Raw genomic sequence first — 6,944 nt, forward strand, 5'->3', positions numbered from 1 at the left:
ACACACTCTATATATAAACCATATATATATATACATACACACACCACTGTTGCATCTCATGACAGCAGATGTTACCATTGCAAGGTCTTTTTGATTGCTATGTCCTGAAGGAGGAGTGTGAGATATTTCATAGCACGTCTCTTCTGTCAAAGTGCTACCGATTGTATCAAGGGCAAAGCCCATGCTTCAAGAGCCCAGAGCAGATGCTCATTAAACTGAGGCTCTGCACCACTCACGTGCTATGCAAGTCATGCCATCAACAGGCTGTTTTGTGAAAGATGCAATAGTGCCTCAACAAAAAGAGAGGCAGATAATTACAAGACTGGCACCTTTGGTTAGAAAATTAATTCATATCTGGATGCCTTATTAAACACTTGCACATAGGCACTGAGCCTGCTAACAACTGAAGTGGATCTGTGAATCTGGCTGAGATTCTGTAAACTTAATTACAGCTTCTGTGGAACATAGTTCCCTAGTCATTCCATAAGGATGTAGACTTAAAATACTTTCCCTACAGACAAGTGGTTTTGCTCTCTTTGTTACAGTCTTTTCAAGCAGAGAAGTTCCTCATATGTTTCTCATAAGTTTCTCGACATTCAAAGGCCTTTCAAGGAAAGTGTAGCATGTGCCTTGACATGGCTTAAAAGGCAATGATGGCTTTGCATTTTTTGTACTATAGGAACCCGAACACTTAGAACTAATGTTTTTATAGCCCTTAACTTCTAAGCAAATGACAGTTCTGAAAATCACTGGTTTGAATATAAGCCATTAATCCCACAGTCTGAGTGCCTCAGTCCTTATATAAGAAGTTACGAAATTTTGGTTGGAATATTTGAGATAGTTCATGAAGACGCATAAAGTTTGTAACCCCTCACTCACTGCACTTCAGAGGGAATTAAGTTTTAGGGTGAACTAAAAAAGAGAAACAGGGGAAATCCCATTGTAATAATATTAAAAAATGCATTTAAGTCATTAGCTATGAAAGATCAAATGCACAAACAGCTGTTAGAGGAATGGTTCCACCATGTGCTCCTCTCCTCGTGCCTGGAAGCCAGCCTTTAAGGGGAACACAGCTTGACCAGGAAGAAAAGTATCTTCTCCTCATTTGCAATAAACTATGCACCCTTTCCTGCAAGACGGGAAATGGGAAGGTTGGAGAGGGAATCATATCTCAGATACACATTGCCTGGACGCATGCTTGAGCCACAAGACTCTTGTGCTCCAGATGAGCAACACTATCACCAGCTTTGGTTTTCATCTGGGTTTAGTGAGGGTTTCCTGCTCAGGCCCCTGAATACAAAGTTATCATCACCTACCTTTGAGAGAAGGTGCTGGGCTTTCCTTGCCACTCTAAGTTGAACTTTAGGGCAGTCCTCAGCTTGCAAGGCTGCCTGATAGCGTGGATCTGCATCCAATGCATTGCTACAGGCACTGCTCCCCACCGCAGGGCTCCAGGCTCCCCTCCAAGGCTCATCCCAAACTGATCATCATCCAAACCCCTCCCTAGTAGTGGAGTGCTATGGGCAGCCTAACGAAACAACTCCAGGTTTTCAAAATCTGACTCTTAACCACAAACTACTGCAGTCTGACACACTGATAGCTTTTGTTTTGCATTTATTTGCATGACCACATTGTATTCTTTGGGTGTCTCCTACACACTGGGACAGACATAGTTGGTAGTACAGCTAGATATCGTTTAGTCATAGAATCATTTAGGTTGGAAAAGACCTTTAAGATCATCAAGTCCAACTATAAATCTCAATCCATAACATGCAACTACACAGGAACTACCCATAATGAAACATCGAAAATTTAGAGGTAGCATTTTTTTTCCACTTCTCTATTTATGTGGAAAACACACAATACCTGTGTCTTTTGGTATGCCTCTTTATCAGAATACAAACTTTTTGTTTAGCAAGTTTTTTTTTGTATTTCTTACACCAGAGGTCAATATCTTACAGAAAAGCACACAGGAACCAAAAAAACATATTCTGATGTACCCATACTTTCACAAGGTGCTTTCCCTCATATTAAGGCTACAGAGATTAGGATAGTTTGTTTGTTTTCATTTTGATACATACAGAGAAACTTGCTGGGCAAGCAGATTCCCACAACAAAAACCTACCTGAGGAGCACACACAACAACTTATGCAGGTAATTTAGCACAACAAAATGGGGACTGAAAATAATGGCATAATGAAATGGACCCAGTTTTGCTGTCACATTTAGAGAAGTACAAATATATTTATGTCAGCCTTATTTTCTCCAGTGCAATGTCTGCTTTCATCTACCTGATCATTCATTATTGGGGTAAAGGAAAAGTTATTATTAAAAGTATTGCTAGAGGCAGCACATACCTCCATTTCCAGAGCAGTAATTACATGAAGAGTAATACAAAAGAATAACTCTGCAACATGATGGACTTAAGGAGACTAAGTCCAAACCATCCATTTAGTACCTCGTGAGTGATTTCAGCTGAGTACAATGGTGTCAGATCCTTCATTTGTGTACAGCCTTCCCAGACATGTGTAAACACGCCTTTCATCTACCTAGACTTGCTCCTTCTTAGCTGGAAAGAGAGAAAATGCTCTGTGAAGATATAAGAAAGATAATGCAGCTCACACAGCTGAGGCTTCAAGTGAATCCTGCAAGCAAAGAAAAATAAATGCTTTTTTTTTTTTCCCCCTCATAAACAGTCAGTTTTCAAAGAGCCACATTTCAAGGGGAAAAAAAAAAGCGTCAGCCTGAAGTAGTGTGACTGATTCCTTTTGAATTATCTCAGCATGGTGTCATCTTATCTGGAAATTTCATTCGTTCCTTTGACTAGTAATTGGGCCTTAAACCGGCTAACAGATTTAGTGGGATCAAGCTCTCAAATTCAGAGCACTGAAAACATACAGAGTGTTTTTGATCTTTAAACTGAAAGATAAATGGATGTTATCCAGGTGACATATGCCACTTTAGGTACTGAAATAAGGGGTTTAGAGAGTGGGCTTTTTGGTATTTGGTGTGTTCCTTTGCTAACAGTAAGATATAAGTCACTCTTTGCTCCTGCCAATCTTGAAAACTCTCTGAATATTGATAAATCTGTGAAAAATGAGTGACAGACCAAGCTTAGAAGTTTATGCATCCTTTGCCAATATACCCATCTTACCTGAAATAACCAATTCTCCCTAATCACAGACTACAAGAGGCTTTTATACCATTTCGCTGTTTGCTAGTTTTGAGTTGTAGAATAACTTAGTAGGTTTAAAGGACTCAGGATGACACATTAATTTCTATCAACACAGATAAAATTATATTTGTAACAGATAAATGACAATCTGTATTTTTGCATTATAATCTCATACAAAGTGTGAGAAATTAAAATTTACTGTCTTGCTCTGTTATAAAGCAAATAAGTTTCTGAACATTTCCAAGTTTGAAACCACCCTATCCTCTACTTTTGATTTAGATCCAAACTTAAATCAGGCTCTCAGATTCATAGACCGCTTTGTCATTTTATCACCTCAAATTCTTGCATTCAGTAATTGAAAAAGACTAATAAACAGTGTGCTAGAATGTTAATTATTTTTGATGGGCACAGACTCTAATCATTCAAATTCAAAAGCAAGCAGGTGCATATGAAGTTTATGAACAGATTACCATGCACTTCTGGATATATTAACCTCACTTCTGTATTAATGTCTGTAAACGTAAGTGGATGAAGAGACTCTTCTATTGCAGACTGTGTGCTGTTGAAAAAACTGTTTCCTATTCCAGCCCCCTTTTTTATTTTAGTGCTAAGTCTAATTATTTTCAGAATCTTTTTTCTACATCCTTAAGGACTGCTGGTCTGTTAGTGGCAGGGATTGTGTCATTAAAACTTTCTTCCTTATAAATCAAATTATTGGAAGGAGCTAGAGGAGCATTTATTACTGAGGCTTTCTCATCTTCTAATGAGGTCATAGAAGTTGAACTTGTTTTACATTTGGAACAGATCACACTAATCAGCTGTTACTGAGCATGGCTTCAAGGTGACTGCTGTGTCCCAGTAAATCTGTGTCATACTTGCACATAGATAGAAGTGGAACTACAATGTATGAAGAAATTAGAATGTATCATGTTAAATATTAATATTTTATGTTCATGACTCAATTACCTGTAATATCCTATAGGAACGCTTTCACGGAGTGGGTAATGTAATGCAGCATAGTTTTCTATTAATTTAATGCTCAGTTAATCTGGTGCTCCTGTTTTCCATGGGAAAAAAACCCTCACATGTGTTTGCTACTTTTCAGTGTATTTCTATTTTAAAACAGTCAATGCACGAACTTATCTGCAGTTAAAGACATTTTATTCTCCCATTTCTGAAATCCCTTCCTCAAAAGTCCTATCAACTTTAAAAAATAAGGACTTCTGAACTGGCCTCAAGGTATTTAAATACCATGTATGAGTGTCAGACAACTAACTCCAAGTAAAGCTTCCAAAAATTATATGCAGCTCTACAAACTTACAGAAGTCCACAACCAGCCAAATTCCATCAAACATCATTTCCAGATCAGTACAAAGGAACATGAGCAGACTAAAGCCTGGAAGCTAATAAACTCTGGCTATCCATAATCTAGCAGCATGTATTTATACATTCACTTATACCTTTCTCATGAAGCCTCTTACTTTATTTCTGAAACCTGCTCTCTTTCTCCCCAGTCTCTCCACATTCATTTTATCTTTATTCACATCTCTTTATATTGGAATTCTGTTGCCAGACAACAGAACTGGTAACCAACATGTGCCTGAGCTATGATGCAGTCTTCCCCTTCTTGATTTGTACTTCTGAATCCATCCGGTCAGAATTAAAACTGCCTTAAAATAATGACAAGCAGCACTGTGCCTCCTTGTACAAAAGTTTAGGATACGGCTGACAACACATTACAGTATATTTCTGAAATACAAACAAGACTCAAAGCTGTGCAGAAATAAATATTTGGCTTTCTTTTTATTAATTGTTTGACAACCAATTCCTGAAAATGATGACATGCAGCCTATACTGTATTTTGAATTTATATTGTATTCTTCCAGCTTTGAATTTGAGTACTCCAGCTAAGTGTTCAATACATACAATAGAAAAACCTAAAGAGAATCGCCTGGAACCATTTCTGAGTGTCTTTTGTCTGTTGCCTTTAATTTCTGGCATTTCTGCAAATTAAAAAGTATGTTCCAGTGGACTTGCAGAAATAGCTGCTCTTCTGACAGAATTTTTACAAGTTGCTATTCACTCAAACAGTAGAGAGGTTAATGGAGAGGAATTTGGAAACAAAAAGTTACCTTCTCCCACTCCATTTAGTGTTATTATACTGTTGTGCCAACTTCCAAAAACAGAACTATTGCAGTGGCAACTACAGAGTAAAGTTGGAATTAAAGATCATTGCCTGCTAGCATTTTCCACATTAGCATTAGAAGAACTAGTCTTAATACAAAAAGAAAAGACTCAGTCCAGTCATCATATAACTACCACATTATGAAGTGAAAGCCTGGTCGTATTCCTGGGAAACTCCATGGGTCCCCCTTGCAGAGTTAGTTCTCCTCGTGTGAATGACAGGAAAAAAATAGCAGGAGGTGGAGAGCAGAAAGAGCAGCAGTAGTAGAGCATATGGGAGGGAACAAAGGCCAGATATTCTGTACTCTGCATGTACTATTAAAAAGTCCATCAAAATAAGCAGAATTTTTGCATTTAAAAGGTTTCTGATGATGTACCAGTACACAGTTGATAATAGAAGAGAGAAAGCTGTCAATTCATTACTAGTATAGCAAGACAGTCTAAAACAACACCTTATCAAAGGCATTTTCATAAACAAATAGTATACAGCATTCTAGCTTGCAAGAGTCTTTTGCAGCTGCTTTGCTACTTTAACACTTCAGTTAGTTTAGTTATATTGTTGCTTTCCAAGTTGCTGCAAGTATAAGGAAGAGTTTGGTAGGTAGGTTTTCTTGAAATTAAGCAGCAGTATCTCAGAATTCTCACTACTAGCATTTAAAATAGTCCAAGAGAAGACAGCGTTTATTCTCAAGTGTCTAACCTTGACTCTTACTATTCACCACATGGACATTAAATCCATTAAGTAGTTCAGAAACATGAAATTTAATTTCATCACATATCTTAGCAGCTACCTTGAAATTCGGGAATTGGCTACAATTTTACATATATTAACAGCTCAGATTTGCAATTCCATTTACTTAATCTGTCCAAAAGAGCAAGAAAAGTCCTCCAAAGATTCATCTTCATATAAAAATGCTAAATGGCTTGATGTATGTTTTTATTTATGGATAGACAGCAGCCTTCAAAGGATCCATCCTTAAATGCTATTTATACATATTGCTCATGAACTCAAACTTCATAAAGGCTAGTCTTTCAGTACAGACCAGCTGACTGATGACTGTAGGGCACATGTATTCACAAGCAACAGCTAACACAGAAGTGTCTCTATATGAAGACTTGCTTGATTATCTAATAACTGAACATATTTCACTTTCAAATAATGTTTGGCACTTTGTGCTGTGGGTCAAATTTGTTGCTACAGATTATAACTATATAGTTACTCTTAAAGTTATCTTGGTGGAGTTAGCTTTTACTTTTTGCAAATAGACAACACATCCTCTGAGGATGCAACAGGTCTCACAATTCAAAGGCACTGCATACAGGATGGCTGCTTGTCCAAAGGAGAGCATAACACAATAACAATGATAAAAGAAGCTGTTCAACTGTATTCGTTATCTCATTTTTCAGTCTAAAGGGCAGAAATAAGAGGTTCACGGGCTGTCTCCATGATTGAGAAGAACATCAGCCTGCCCAGACAGGAGGAGGACACTGTATACCGATGTGTCAGCATCAGCTGGCGCATTTCATTGGCATGCATTTTAAGCACTCCTCAAGAAATTTCAGAATCGCTAAGGATATGCAAAAT

The sequence above is a fragment of the Nyctibius grandis genome, chromosome 3 (assembly GCF_013368605.1).
Source record: "Nyctibius grandis isolate bNycGra1 chromosome 3, bNycGra1.pri, whole genome shotgun sequence".
NCBI classification, from domain to species: domain Eukaryota; kingdom Metazoa; phylum Chordata; class Aves; order Nyctibiiformes; family Nyctibiidae; genus Nyctibius; species Nyctibius grandis.